We start from the raw sequence: 14,175 nt of genomic DNA on the forward strand, positions 1-14,175 counted from the left end.
CGATGGATGCTATTTTTGTAGGGTCCGTTGGGTGGACTTGGAATTTGACTATCTCATCCGCTGGTTTAAAAGAGGTGGACTTGGATCTTTTGTCAAGTATCACGTCGTCTCTGTTCACTGTAGAGCGCAGCGCAGTTAATTCTTCGGCCGCGAGGGCTTCGGATAACGCCTCGAGGGCCAGTGTGGCTCTTTTATTTTCGGTGCGGAGTGCTATGTCCGGATCACTAGCTAGAGTGATGATTCCATTGGGCCCGAACATTTTGAGCTTCATGTACCCGTAATGGGGTATAGCTTGGAAGATCGTGAATGCCTCCCGCCCTAGAAGGGCATGGTATCCGCTATTGAACGGGGCCACTTGGAATGTGATTTCTTCGGACCTATAATTCTCTGGTGTGCCGAATACCACATCTAGTGTGATTTTGCCAGCACATCGTGCCTCCCGACTAGGGATGATTCCTCTGAAGGTCGTGTTGCTTTGCTCAATGCGGCTTCTGTCTATTTCCATTTTTCGAAGCGTTTCCTCATAGGTGAGGTTTAGTCCGCCGCCGCCGTCCATGAGCACTTTAGTAAGCCTGAAGCTGTCCACAATTGGACTAAGGACCAAGGCGGCTGGTGCTCTGGCTGTTCGGAATTTACGTTCGTCACTGGCGTTGAAGGTGATGGCCGTATTGCTCCATGGATTTATTGCTGCCACGTGGCAGACTTCGGCAAGGCTGCGGAGTGCTCGCTTACGCCTATTATTTGAGGCGAAGGTATCGAAGACTGTCAATACTGCATTGTTGTTCTCCACGGGATGGTGCTTTGCGGTATTATTGATGAGGAGATCCTCACCGCTCTTGGCCACCTGCCGGAGTACCCAACACGCTCTAAGGCTTTGTGTTGGTATGGTATCCGTTGTACTGTGAATTTTGCATGGCCCGTTAAGCCATCCCTCCAATACGGTTCCACGACCTGTAGTGGGCTTTTGCTTCTTTGTAATTGGGTCGGGCGACTTAAGAGAGCGCACCCTTTTAGTTCGGACTGGGGGTTTTTGTCAGAGCCGGAGGATCCCAAAATTTTGTTTGGGTTTTCCAGGCGCTTTCCATCGCACAGTACTTCCGTACTATGGCCGCCAAGTCAGCGAAGTGTGCTATGTCACGGCGACTTATGGCGTTGAGGATTCCCTTGTCCGTGCAATTATTGCAAAAGAATGAAATTGCGTCTTCCTCGCAACAGACCTTGACCTTGTTCATTACAAGGAGGAATCTGGCCCAATAGTGGTGTACTGTCTCTGGGGCTCTTGTCTAATGTGGGAAAGATCGCTTATATCTGGGTGGGTGGGTAGATTTAGGTCCGAACCCTGACCCGATCTGAGACCCTGGGGCGGAGGAGTTTCTGATCATGGAAGTTTGGGCTCCGGGATGTTGCCCAATAGGTTTGGCCCGCTGCCTGATTCTAGGTTCAAGGTTTGGGCCATGTCTTCCTGTAGACGGGTATCCGGCTCGGAGAGCTCGGGAATCCGGACATAGTTTGTCCTCAAGATAGAGGAAGAATCGCCGCATTGCTCCTCCACCACCGCTATCTGATGGGTGACCGGCGGGGAGTTAATCTCCCTTTGGTCGGGTTTAAGCCCGATCTGATCATAGTCCGTAGCGACTCCCAAGGCGGCGATGCGATCCAAGAGCTCGTTTAAAGAAGAGAGCTCCATTGGATGCATCTGCTCGGCGAATTCCGAGCCGACGTGGAGACTGTTTTTGATGACCCGAGAAGTCATCGTCGGCGCAGCGGCCGAACGGGCGGTCATGACGAAGCCGCCTAGTCGGAGAGTTTGGCCTACAGCCAGGGCTCTCCCAGAGGTGATGTTGTCCTTGACAACGAGACAAGCCATCAAGACTTATGATGTCGACACAGTGGAACTCTCAATGAAAGCACCAATGTCGGTGTCAAAACCGGCGGATCTCGGGTAGGGGGTCCCGAACTGTGCGTCTAAGGCGGATGGTGACAGGAGGCGGGGGACACGATGTTTACCTAGGTTCGGGCCCTCTCGATGGAGGTAATGCCCTACTTCCTGCTTGATTGATCTTGATGATATGAGTATTACAAGAGTTGATCTACCACGAGATCGTAGAGGCTAAACCCTAGAAGCTAGCCTATGGTATGATTGTTGTTGTCCTACGGACTAAACCCTAAAGTTTATATAGACACCGGAGGGGGCTAGGGTTACACAGAGTCAGTTACAAGGGAGGAGATCTAGATATCCGTATTGCCAAGCTTGCCTTCCACGCCAAGGAGAGTTCCATCCGGACACGGGACGAAGTCTTCAATCTTGTACCTTCATAGTCCAACAGTCCGGCCAAAGGATATAGTCTGACTGTCCGAGGAACCCCTAATCCACTCAGGGTGGGGGCGGGGGGTGGGTGCCCGGAACCCCTTCCGGTGACCCGATTCCTTCCCGGTAAGTCCCGAAACACTTCTGGTGTCCAAATACCATCGTCATATATATATATATATATATATATATATCAATATTTACCTCTCGACCATTTCGAGACTCCTCGCCATGTCCGTGATCTCATCCGGGACTCCGAACAACATTCGGTCACCAAAACATATAACTCATATAACACTATATCATCAACGAACGTTAAGCGTGCGGACCCTACGGGTTCGAGAACTATGTAGACATGACCGAGACACCTCTCTGGTCAATAACCAATAGCAGAACCTGGATGCCCATATTGGCTCCTACATATTCTACGAAGATCTTTATCGGTCGAACCGTTTTGACAACATACGTATTTCCCTTTGTCTATCGGTATGTTACTTGCCCGAGATTCGATCGTCTATATCTTCATACCTTGTTCAATCTCGTTATCGGCAAGTCACTTTACTCGTTCCGTAATACATCACCTCGTGACTAACCCCTTAGTTATTTGCTTGAAAGCTTATGATGTGTATTACCGAGAGGGCCCAGAGATACCTCTCCGAAACTCGGAGTGACAAATAGAATCTTGATCTATGCCAACTCAACAAACACCTTCGGAGATACCTGTAGAGCATCTTTATGATCACCCACTTACGTTGTGACGTTTGATAGCACCCAGGGTATTCCTCTGGTATCCTGGAGTTGCATAATCTCATAGTCGAAGGAATATGTATTTGACATGAAGAAAACAATAGCAATAAACTGAACGATCATTATGCTAAGCTAACAAGTGGGTCTTGTCCATCACATCAATCTCCTAATGATGTGATCTCGTTATCAAATCACAACACATGTCTATGGTTAGTAAACCGTAACCATCTTTGATCAACGAGCTAGTCTAGTAGAGGCTTACTAGGGACACGGTATTTGTTTATGTATTCACACATGTATTTAAGTTTCCGATCAATACAATTCTAGCATGAACAACAAACCTTTATCATGAATAAGGAAATATGAAATAACAACTTTATTATTGCCTCTTGGGCAGATTTCCTTCAGTCTCCCACTTGCACTAGAGTCAATAATCTGGTTCATATCAACAAGTGATTAGCACCCATTGTTCACATCGCCATGTGACCAACACCCAAAGAGTTTACTAGAGTCAAAAATCTAGTTCACATCGCCATGTGATTAATACCCAAAGAGTACTAAGGTGTGATCATGTTTTTCTTGTAAGAGAGGTTTATTCAACAAGTCTGCCACATTCAGATCCGTATGTATTTTGCAAATTTCTATGTCTACAATGCTCTGCATGGAGCTACTCTAGCTAATTGCTCCCACTTTCAATATGTATCCAGAATGAGACTAAGAGTCATCTGGATCGGTGTCAAATCTTGCATCGACGTAACCCTTTACGACGAACTCTTTATCACCTCCATAACTGAGAAACATTTCCTTAGTCTTCTAAGGATAATTTCGACCGTTGTCCAGTGATCAACTCCTAGATCACTATCGTACCCCCTTGCCAAACACATTGGCAAGGCACACAACAGGTCTGGTACACAGCATGGCATACTTTATAGAACCTAGGGTTGAGGCATAGGGAATGACTTTCATTCTCTCTCTATCTTCTGCCGTGGTCGAGTTTTGAGTCTTACTCAACTTCACACCTTACGATACAGGAAAAAACTCCCTCTTTGACTGATCCATTTTGAACTCCTTCAAAATCTTTGTCAAGGTATGTGCTTTGTGAAATTCCTATCAAGCGTCTCGATCTATCCCTATAGATCTTGATGCCCAATATATAAGCACTTTAACCAAGGTCTTTCATTGGAGAATTCTTATTCAAGTATCCTTTTATGCTATCCAGAAATTCTATATCATTTCCAATCAACAATATGTCATCCACATATAATATCAGAAATGCTACAGAGCTCCCACTCACTTTCTTGTAAATATAAGCTTCACCGAAAGTCTATGTAAAACCATATCCTTTGATCACCTCATCAAAGCGTATATTCCAACTCCGAGATGCTTTTGCACCAGTCCATAGATGGATCGCTGGAGCTTGCACACTTTGTTAGCAACTTTAGGATCGTGAAAACCTTTTGATTGCATCATATACAACTCTTCTTTAAGAAATCCATTAAGGAATGTAGTTTTGACGTCCATTTGCCAGATTTCATAATCATAAAATGTGGCAATTGCTACCATGATTCGGACAGACTTAAGCATCGCTATGGGTGAGAAAATCTCATCGTAGTCAACCCCTTGAACTTGTCAAAAACCTTTTGCGACAAGTCGAGCTTTGTAAATGGTGATATTACCATCAGCATTTGTCTTCTTCTTGAAGATCCATTTATTCTCACACTAGTAGAAAAAGGGGCTTTTTTCCCGGTTGGTAAGGCCCTTTAGTCCCGGTTTTTGAACCGGGACTAAAGGGTCGTTACTAATGCCTCTCCCCTTTAGTCCCGGTTCTTACACGAACCGGGACTAAAGGCCGCAGCCACGTGGAGCTCCACCTTTAGTCCCGGTTGGTAACCCCAGCCGGGACTAAAGGAAATTTTATGAATTTTTTTTTGAAAAAAAATTTTGAATTTTTTTTTGATTTTCAAATTTCTGAATTATTTTAACCTCTAATCTCTAATCATCACCCCTCATCACTGCTCAATTTATCCTCTAATCTCTAATCACCCCTCATCATTCCAAATCATCTAACTTCCCGAACGGTCACCCATCCTCCCACTCCCCCAACCTGAGCACGCTTAACTTCCGGGTTCTATTCTCCCTCGTTTCTAAGTCTGCACTTGTTGTTTTCCTGACAATAGTAAGATGTCAATCCTATTAACCCTCAGGAATTTTGCTTGAGCATGAAGTGACACATTTCACTGTTTGAGTTTGAAACTATTGTTTTAAAAAACAATAATTATTTAGTAACACTAATATTTCTTGAATAATTAGTTTGACCATTGTTTGACCATTGTTTGACCACAGTTTGACCACAGTTTGACCAGATTTGACCAAAATTCAAAATAACTGAAATAATTATTTAGTCACACTAATATTCTAGAATAATTAGTTTGACCATTGTTTGACCATAGTTTGACCATAGTTTGACCAGATTTGACCAAAATTCAAAATAACTAAAATAATTATTTAGTAACACTCATATTCTAGAATAATTAGTTTGACCATTGTTTGACCACAGTTTGAAATTTTTTCGATTTTTTCCACTCTAGATCTTAAAAGCCCCATAACTTTTTTTTGTTAGGTTTTTGAGGATTTTGAAAATGTTTAACGGGGTTCCCCCATGTTAAATTCGGATGTAACTTTTCGAGTAGATGATTTTTCATATAAAAAACTTTTTCATCCGAGTTCGTATGCAAAAGTTATGCCCATTTTACAAATTCGAGACAGATTTTGCAAATAAAGTCGAAATTCATATTTGTTAATTTTCCCAACAACTAGACCACATATCACATGGGAAACTTTTTTTTTTGACATTTCCATCATTTTCTTTTGTTTTTTCTAAAACTGAAAAGGTGGTCCACGAGGGGGGGGGTGTAGAGTTTGAAAATGGGACCTTTAGTACCGGTTCGTGCCATGAACCGGTACTAATGCCTCAAAGCCCATTAGTACCGGTTCGTGGCACAAACCGGGAATAAAGGTCTAACCTTTAGTCCCGGTTGGTGCCACCAACCGGGACTAATGGGCATCACACCCTTTAGTCCCAGTTCGTGGCACCAACCAGGACTAAAGGGCCCAGGTGAACCGGGACTAATGACTTAGCCGCACGAACCGGGACGAATGCTCACATTAGTCCCGGTTCGTGACTGAACCGGGACTAATGTGAATACTGCCCTGTGACCAAAGCCCTGTTTTCTACTAGTGTCAATACCTTGCCGATCATCAGGCAAGTCCACCAAAGTCCACACTTTGTTCTCATACATGGATGCTATCTCAGATTTCATGGCTTCAAGCCATCTGTCAGAATCTGGGCTCATCATAGCTTCTTCATAGTTCGTAGGTTCGCCTTGGTCTAATAACATGAATTCTAGAACAGAACTACCGTACCACTCTAGTGTGGATCGTGCTCTGGTTGACCTACGAGGATCAGTAGCAACTTGATCTGAAGTTTCATGATCATTATCATTTGCTTCCTCTCTAGTTGGTGTAGGCATCACGGGAACGGATTTCTCTGATGTGCTACTTTCCAATTCGAGAGAAGGTACAATTACCTCATCAAGTTCTACTTTCCTCCCACTCACTTCTTTTCAGACAAACTCCTTCTCTAGAAAGTTCCATTTTTGGCAACAAATTTTTTGCCTTCGGATATGTTTTACAAGGTGTACCCAATTGTTTCCTTAGGGTATCCTATGAAGACGATCTTCTCCGATATGGGTTCGAGCTTATCAGGCTGAAGCCATTTGGCATAAGTGTCGCAACCCCAAATTTTAAGAAACGATAGCTTAGGTTTCTTGCCAAACCATAGTTCATACGGTGTCGTCTCAACGGATTTAGACGGTGCCCTATTTAACGTGAATGCAATTCTCTCTAATGCATAACCCTAAAACAATAGTGGTAAATCGGTAAGAGACATCATAGAACGCACCATATCCAATAAAGTACGGTTATGACATTTGGACACACCATTACGCTGGGGTGTTCCAGGTGGCGTGAGTTGTCAAACTATTCCACATTGTTTTAAATGAAGGCCAAACTCCTAACTCAAATATTGACCTCCGCGATCAGATCGTAGAAATTTTATTTTCTTGGTACGATGATTCTCCACTTCACTCTGAAATTCTTTGAACTTTTCAAATGTTTCAGACTTGTGTTTCATCAAGTAGATATACCCATATCTACTCAAATCATCTGTGAAGGTCAGAAAATAATGATACCCGCCGTGTGCCTCAATACTCATCAGACTGTATACATCGGTATGTATTATTTCCAGTAAGTCATTAGCTCGCTCCATTGTTCTGGAGAACGGAGTTTTATTCGTCTTGCCCATGAGGCATGGTTCGCAAGTATCAAATGATTCATAATCAAGTGATTCCAAAAGACCATCCGCATGGAGTTTCTCCATGCGCATTAGACCAATATTGAAGGAAATATGCCCTAGAGGCAATAACAAAGTTATTATTTATTTCCTTATTTCATGATAAATGTTTATTATTCATGCTAAAATTGTATTAACCAGAAACTTGATACATGTGTGAATACATAGACAAACATAGTGTCACTAGTATGCCTCTACTTGACTACCTCGTTGAATCAAAGATGGTTAAGTTTCCTAGCCATGGACATGACTTGTCATTTGATTAACGGGATCACATCATTAGGAGAATGATGTGATTGACTTGACCCATTCCGTTAGCTTAGCACTTGATCGTTTAGTATTCTGTTATTGCTTTCTTCATGACTTATACATGTTCCTATGACTATGAGATTATGCAACTCCGGTTTACCGGAGGAACACTTTGTGTGCTACCAAACGTCACAACGTAACTGGGTGATTGTAAAGGTGCTCTACAGGTGTCTCCGAAGGTACTTGTTGGGTTGGCGTATTTCGAGATTAGGATTTGTCACTCCGATTGTCGGAGAGGTATCTCTGGGCCCACTCGGTAATGCACATCATTATAAGCCTTGCAAGCATTGTAACTAATGAGTTAGTTGCGGGATGATGTATTACGGAACGAGTAAAGAGACTTGCCGGTAACGAGATTGAACTAGGTATTGAGATACCGACGATCGAATCTCGGGCAAGTAACATACCGGTGACAAAGGGAACAACGTATGTTGTTATGCGGTTTGACCGATAAAGATCTTCGTAGAGTATGTAGGAGCCAATATGAGCATCCAGGTTCCGCTATTGGTTATTGACCGGAGACGTGTCTTGGTCATGTCAACATAGTTCTCGAACCCGTAGGGTCCGCACGCTTAAAGTTCGATGACGATTTGTATTATGAGTTATGTGATTTGATGTACCGAAGGTAGTTTGGAGTCCCGGATGAGATCGGGGACATGACGAGGAGTCTCGAAATGGTCGAGACGTAAAGATCGATATATTGGACGACTATATTCGGACATCGGAAAGGTTCCGAGTGATTCGGGTATTTTCGGAGTACCGGGGAGTTACGGGAATTCACCGGGAGAAGTATTGGGCCTTAATGGGCTTTAGGGGAAAGAGAGAGGAGAGGCTGGGCGCCCCCCCCCCCAAGGCCTAGTCCGAATTGGACTAGGGGGAGGGGCTGCGCCCCCTCCTTCCTTCTCTTCTCTCTCCCCTTTCCTTGACTCCTACTCCTACTACTTGGAAGGGGGGGAATCCTACTCCCGGTGGGAGTAGGACTCCTCCTAGGGCGCGCCATAGAGAGGGCCGGCCCTCCCCCTCCTCCACTCCTTTATATACGGGGAGGGGGCACCCCTTGGAGACACAACAATTGATCGTTTGATCTTTTAGGCGTGTGCGGTGCCCCCCTCCACCATAGTCCACCTCGATAATACTGTACCGGTGGTTAGGCGAAGCCCTGCGTCGGTACAACATCATCATCGTCACCACACCGTCGTGCTGACGAAATTCTCCCTCAACACTCGGCTGGATCGGAATCCGAGGGACGTCATCGGGCTGAACGTGTGCTGAACTCGGAGGTGCCGTGCGTTCGGTACTTGATCGGTCGGATCGTGAAGACGTACGACTACATCAACCGCGTTGTGCTAACGCTTCCGCTTTCGGTCTACGAGGGTACGTGGACAACACTCTCCCCTCTCGTTGCTATGCATCACCATGATCCTGCGTGTGCGTAGGAAATTTTTGAAATTACTGCGTTCCCCAACAGTGGCATCCGAGCCAGGTTTTATGCGTAGATGTTATATGCACGAGTAGAACACAAGTGAGTTGTGGGCGATACAAGTCATACTACTTACCAGCATGTCATACTTTGGTTCAGCGGTATTGTTGGATGAAGCGGCCCGGACCGACATTACGCGTACGCTTACGCGAGACTGGTTTTACCGCCGTGCTATGCACACAGGTGACTAGCGGGTGTCAGTTTCTCCAACTTTAGTTGAACCGAGTGGGGCTACGCCCGGTCCTTGCGGAGGTTAAAACATCACCAACTTGACAAACTATCGTTGGGGTTTTGATGCGTTGGTAAGAACGGTTCTTGCTAAGCCCGTAGCAGCCACGTAAAATTTGCAACAACAAAGTAGAGGACGTCTAACTTATTTTTGCAGGGCATGTTGTGATGTGTCATGGTCAAGGCATGATGCCAAATTTTATTGTATGAGATGATTATGTTTTCTAACCGAGTTATCGGCAACTGGCAGGAGCCATATGGTTGTCGCTTTATTGTATGCAATGCAATCGCCCTGTAATGCTTTACTTTATCACTAAGCGGTAGCGATAGTCGTAGAAGCATTAGATTGGTGAGACGACAACGATGCTACAATGGAGATCAAGGATGCTAGGTGTCGCGCCGGTGACGATGGTGATCATGACGGTGCTTCGGAGATGGAGATCACAAGCACAAGATGATGATGGCCATATCATATCACTTATATTGATTGCATGTGATGTTTATCTTTTATGCATCTTATCTTGCTTTGATTGACGGTAGGATTATAAGACGATCCCTCATTAAATTATCAAGGTATAAGTGTTCTCCCTAAGTATGCACCGTTGCGAAAGTTCTTCGTGCTGAGACACCACGTGATGATCGGGTGTGATAGGCTCTACGTTCAAATACAATGGGTGCAAAACAATTGCACATGCGGAATACTCAGGTTAAACTTGACGAGCCTAGCATATAACAAATATGGCCTCGGAACACTGAGACCGAAAGGTCGAGCGTGAATCATATAGTAGATATGATCAACATAGTGATGTTCACCATTGAAACTACTCCATCTCACGTGATGATCGGACATGGTTTAGTTGATTTGGATCACGTGATCACTTAGAGGATTAGAGGGATGTCTATCTAAGTGGGAGTTCCTAAGTAATATGATTAATTGAACTTTAATTTATCATGAACTTAGTCTTGGTAGTATTAGCATATCTATGTTGTAGATCAATAGCTCGCATTGTTGCTTCCCTATGTTTATTTTGATATGTTCCTAGAGAAAAATTATGTTGAAAGATGTTTGTAGCAATGATGCGGATTGGATCCGTGATCTGAGGATTATCCTCATTGCTGCACAGAAGAATTATGTCCTTGATGCACCGCTAGGTGACAGACCTATTGCAGGAGCAGATGCAGACGTTATGAACATTTAGCTAGCTCAATATGATGACTACTTGATAGTTTAGTGCACCATGCTTAACGACTTAGAATCGGGACTTCAAAGACGTTTTGAACGTCATGGACCATATGAGATGTTCCAGGAGTTGAAGTTGATATTTCAAGAAAATACCCGAGTGGAGAGATATGAAGTCTCCAACAAGTTCTATAGCTAAAAGATGGAGGAGAATAGCTCAAGCAGTGAGCATGTGCTCAGATTGTCTAGGTACTACAATTGCTTGAATCAAGTGGGACTTAATCTTCCAGATAAGATAGTAATTGACAAAATTCTCTAGTCACTATCACCAAGTTACTAGAACTTCGTGATGAACTATAATATGCAAGGGATGACGAAAGTAATTCCCGAGCTCTTCGTGATGCTGAAATCGACGAAGGTAGAAATCAAGAAAAACATCAAGTGTTGATGGTTAACAAGACCACTAGTTTCAAGAAAAGGTCAAAGGGAAGAAGGGGAACTTCAAGAAGAACGGCAAGCAAGTTGCTGCTCAAGTGAAGAAGCCCAAGTCTGGACCAAAGCCTGAGACTAAGTGCTTATGCTGCAAAGGAACTGGTCACTGGAAGCGGAACTACCCCAAGTATTTGGCAGATAAGAAGGATGGCAAAGTGAACAAAGGTATATTTGATATACACATTATTGATGTGTATTTTACTAGTGTTCGTAGCAACCCTTCGGTATTTGATACTGGTTCAGTTGCTAAGAGTAGTAACTCGAAACGGGAGTTGCAGAATGAACAGAAGCTAGTTAAGGGTGAAGTGACAATGTTTGTTGGAAGTAGTTCCAAGATTGATATGATCATCATCGCACACTCCCTATACTTTCGGGATTAGTGTTGAACCCAAATAAGTGTTATTTGGTGTTTGCGTTGAGCATGAATATGATTTGATCATGTTTATTGCAATACGGTTATTCATTTAAGTTAGAGAATAATTGTTGTTCTGTTTACATGAATAAAACCTTATATGGTTACACACCCAATGAAAATGGTTCGTTGGATCTCGATTGTAGTGATACACATATTCATAATATTGAAGCCAAAAGATGCAAAGTTAATAATGATAGTGCAACTTATTTGTGGCACTGTCGTTTAGGTCATATTGGTGTAAAGCGCATGAAGAAACTCCATGCTGATGGGCTTTTAGAATCACTTGATTACGAATCACTTGATGCTTGCGAGCCATGCCTCTGGGGCAAGATGACTAAAACGCCGTTCTCCGGAACAATGGAGCGAGCAACAGATTTGTTGGAAATCATACATACTGATGTATGTGGTCCGATGAATACTGAGGCTCGCGGCAGGTATCGTTATTTTCAGACCTTCACAGATGATTTGAGCAGATATGGGTATATCTACTTGATGAAACATAAAGTCTGAAACATTTGAAAAGTTCATATAATTTCAGAGTGAAGTAGAAAATCATCGTAACAAGAAAATAAAGTTTCTACGATCTGATCGTGGAGGAGAATATTTGAGTTACGAGTTTGGTCTTCATTTGAAACAATGCATAATAGTTTCGCAACTCACGCCACCTGGAACACCATAGCGTAATGGTGTGTCCGGACGTCATAACCGTACTTTATTAGATATGGTGCGATCTATGAGGTTTCTTACCAATCTACCACTATCGTTTTGGGGTTATGCATTAGAGACAGCTGCATTCACGTTAAAAAGGGCACCATCTAAATCCGTTGAGATGACACCTTATGAACTGTGGTTTGGCAAGAAACCAAAGTTGTCGTTTCTTAAAGTTTGGGGTTGCGATGCTTATAAGAAAAAGTTTCATCCTGATAAGCTCAAACCCAAATCGGAGAAATGTGTCTTCATAGGATACCCAAAGGAGACAGTTGGGTACACCTTTTATCACAGATCCGAAGGCAAGACATTCGTTGCTAAGAATGGATCCTTTCTAGAGAAGGAGTTTCTCTCGAAAGAAGTGAGTGGGAGGAAAGTAGAACTTGATGAGGTAACTGTACCTGCTCCCTTATTGGAAAGTAGTTCATCACAGAAATCTGTTCCTGTGACTACTATACCAATTAGTGAGGAAGCTAATGATGATGATCATGTAACTTCAGATCAAGTTACTACCGAACCTCGTAGGTAAACCAGAGTGAGATCCGCACCAGAGTGGTACGGTAATCCTGTTCTGGAGGTCATGTTACCTGACCATGACGAACCTACGAACTATGAGGAAGCGATGATGAGCCCAGATTCCGCGAAATGGCTCGAGGCCATGAAATCTGAGATGAGATCCATTTATGAGAACAAAGTATGGACTTTGACTGACTTGCCCAATGATCGGCGAGCCATTGAGATTAAATGGATCTTCAAGAGGAAGACGGACACTGATAGTAGTGTCACTATCTACAAAGCTCGAATTGTCGCAAAAGGTTTTTGACAAGTTCAAGGTGTTGACTACGATGAGATTTTCTCACTCGTAACGATGCTTAAGTCTGTCCTAATCATGTTAGCAAATTGCCACATTTTATGTAATCTGGCAAATGGATGTCAAAACTACATTCCTTAATGGATTTCTTAAAGAAGAGTTGTATATGATGCAACCAGAAGGTTTTATCGATCCTAAAGGTGCTAACAAAATGTGCAAACTCCAGCGATTCATCTATGGACTGGTGCAAGCATCTCGGAGTTGGAATATACGCTTTGATGAGTTGATCAAAGCATATAGTTTTATACAGACTTGCGACGAAGCCTGTATTTACAAGAAAATGAGTGGGAGCACTACAACATTTCTGATAAGTATATGTGAATGACATATTATTGATCGAAAATAATGTAAAATTATTCTGCAAAGCATAAAGGAGTGTTTCGAAAGGAGTTTTTCAAAGAAAGACCTTGGTGAAGCTGCTTACATATTGAGCATCAAGATCTATAGAGATAGATCAAGACGCTTGATAAGTTTTTTCAATGAGTACATACCTTGACAAGATTTTGAAGTAGTTCAAAACGGAACAGTCAAAGAAAGAGTTCTTGCCTGTGTTACAAGGTGTGAAATTGAGTAAGACTCAAAGCCCGACCACGACAGAAGATAGAAAGAGAAGGAAATATGCCCTAGAGGCAATAATAAAGTTATTATTTATTTCCTTATTTCATGATAAATGTTTATTATTAATGCTAGAATTGTATTAACCGAAAACTTGATACATGTGTGCATACATAGACAAACATAGTGTCACTAGTATGCCTCTAATTGACTAGCTCGTTGAATCAAAGATGGTTAAGTTTCCTAGCCATGGACATGAGTTGTCATTTGATTAAAGGGATCACATCATTAGGAGAATGATGTGATTGACTTGACCCATTCTGTTAGCTTAGCACTTGATCGTTTAGTCTTCTGCTATTGCTTTCTTCATGACTTATACATGTTCCTATGACTATGAGATTATGCAACTCCCGTTTACCGGAGGAACACTTTGTGTGCTACCAAACGTCACAACGTAACTGGGTAATTATA

The sequence above is a fragment of the Aegilops tauschii genome, chromosome 3 (assembly GCF_002575655.3).
Source record: "Aegilops tauschii subsp. strangulata cultivar AL8/78 chromosome 3, Aet v6.0, whole genome shotgun sequence".
Taxonomy (NCBI): Eukaryota; Viridiplantae; Streptophyta; class Magnoliopsida; order Poales; family Poaceae; genus Aegilops; species Aegilops tauschii.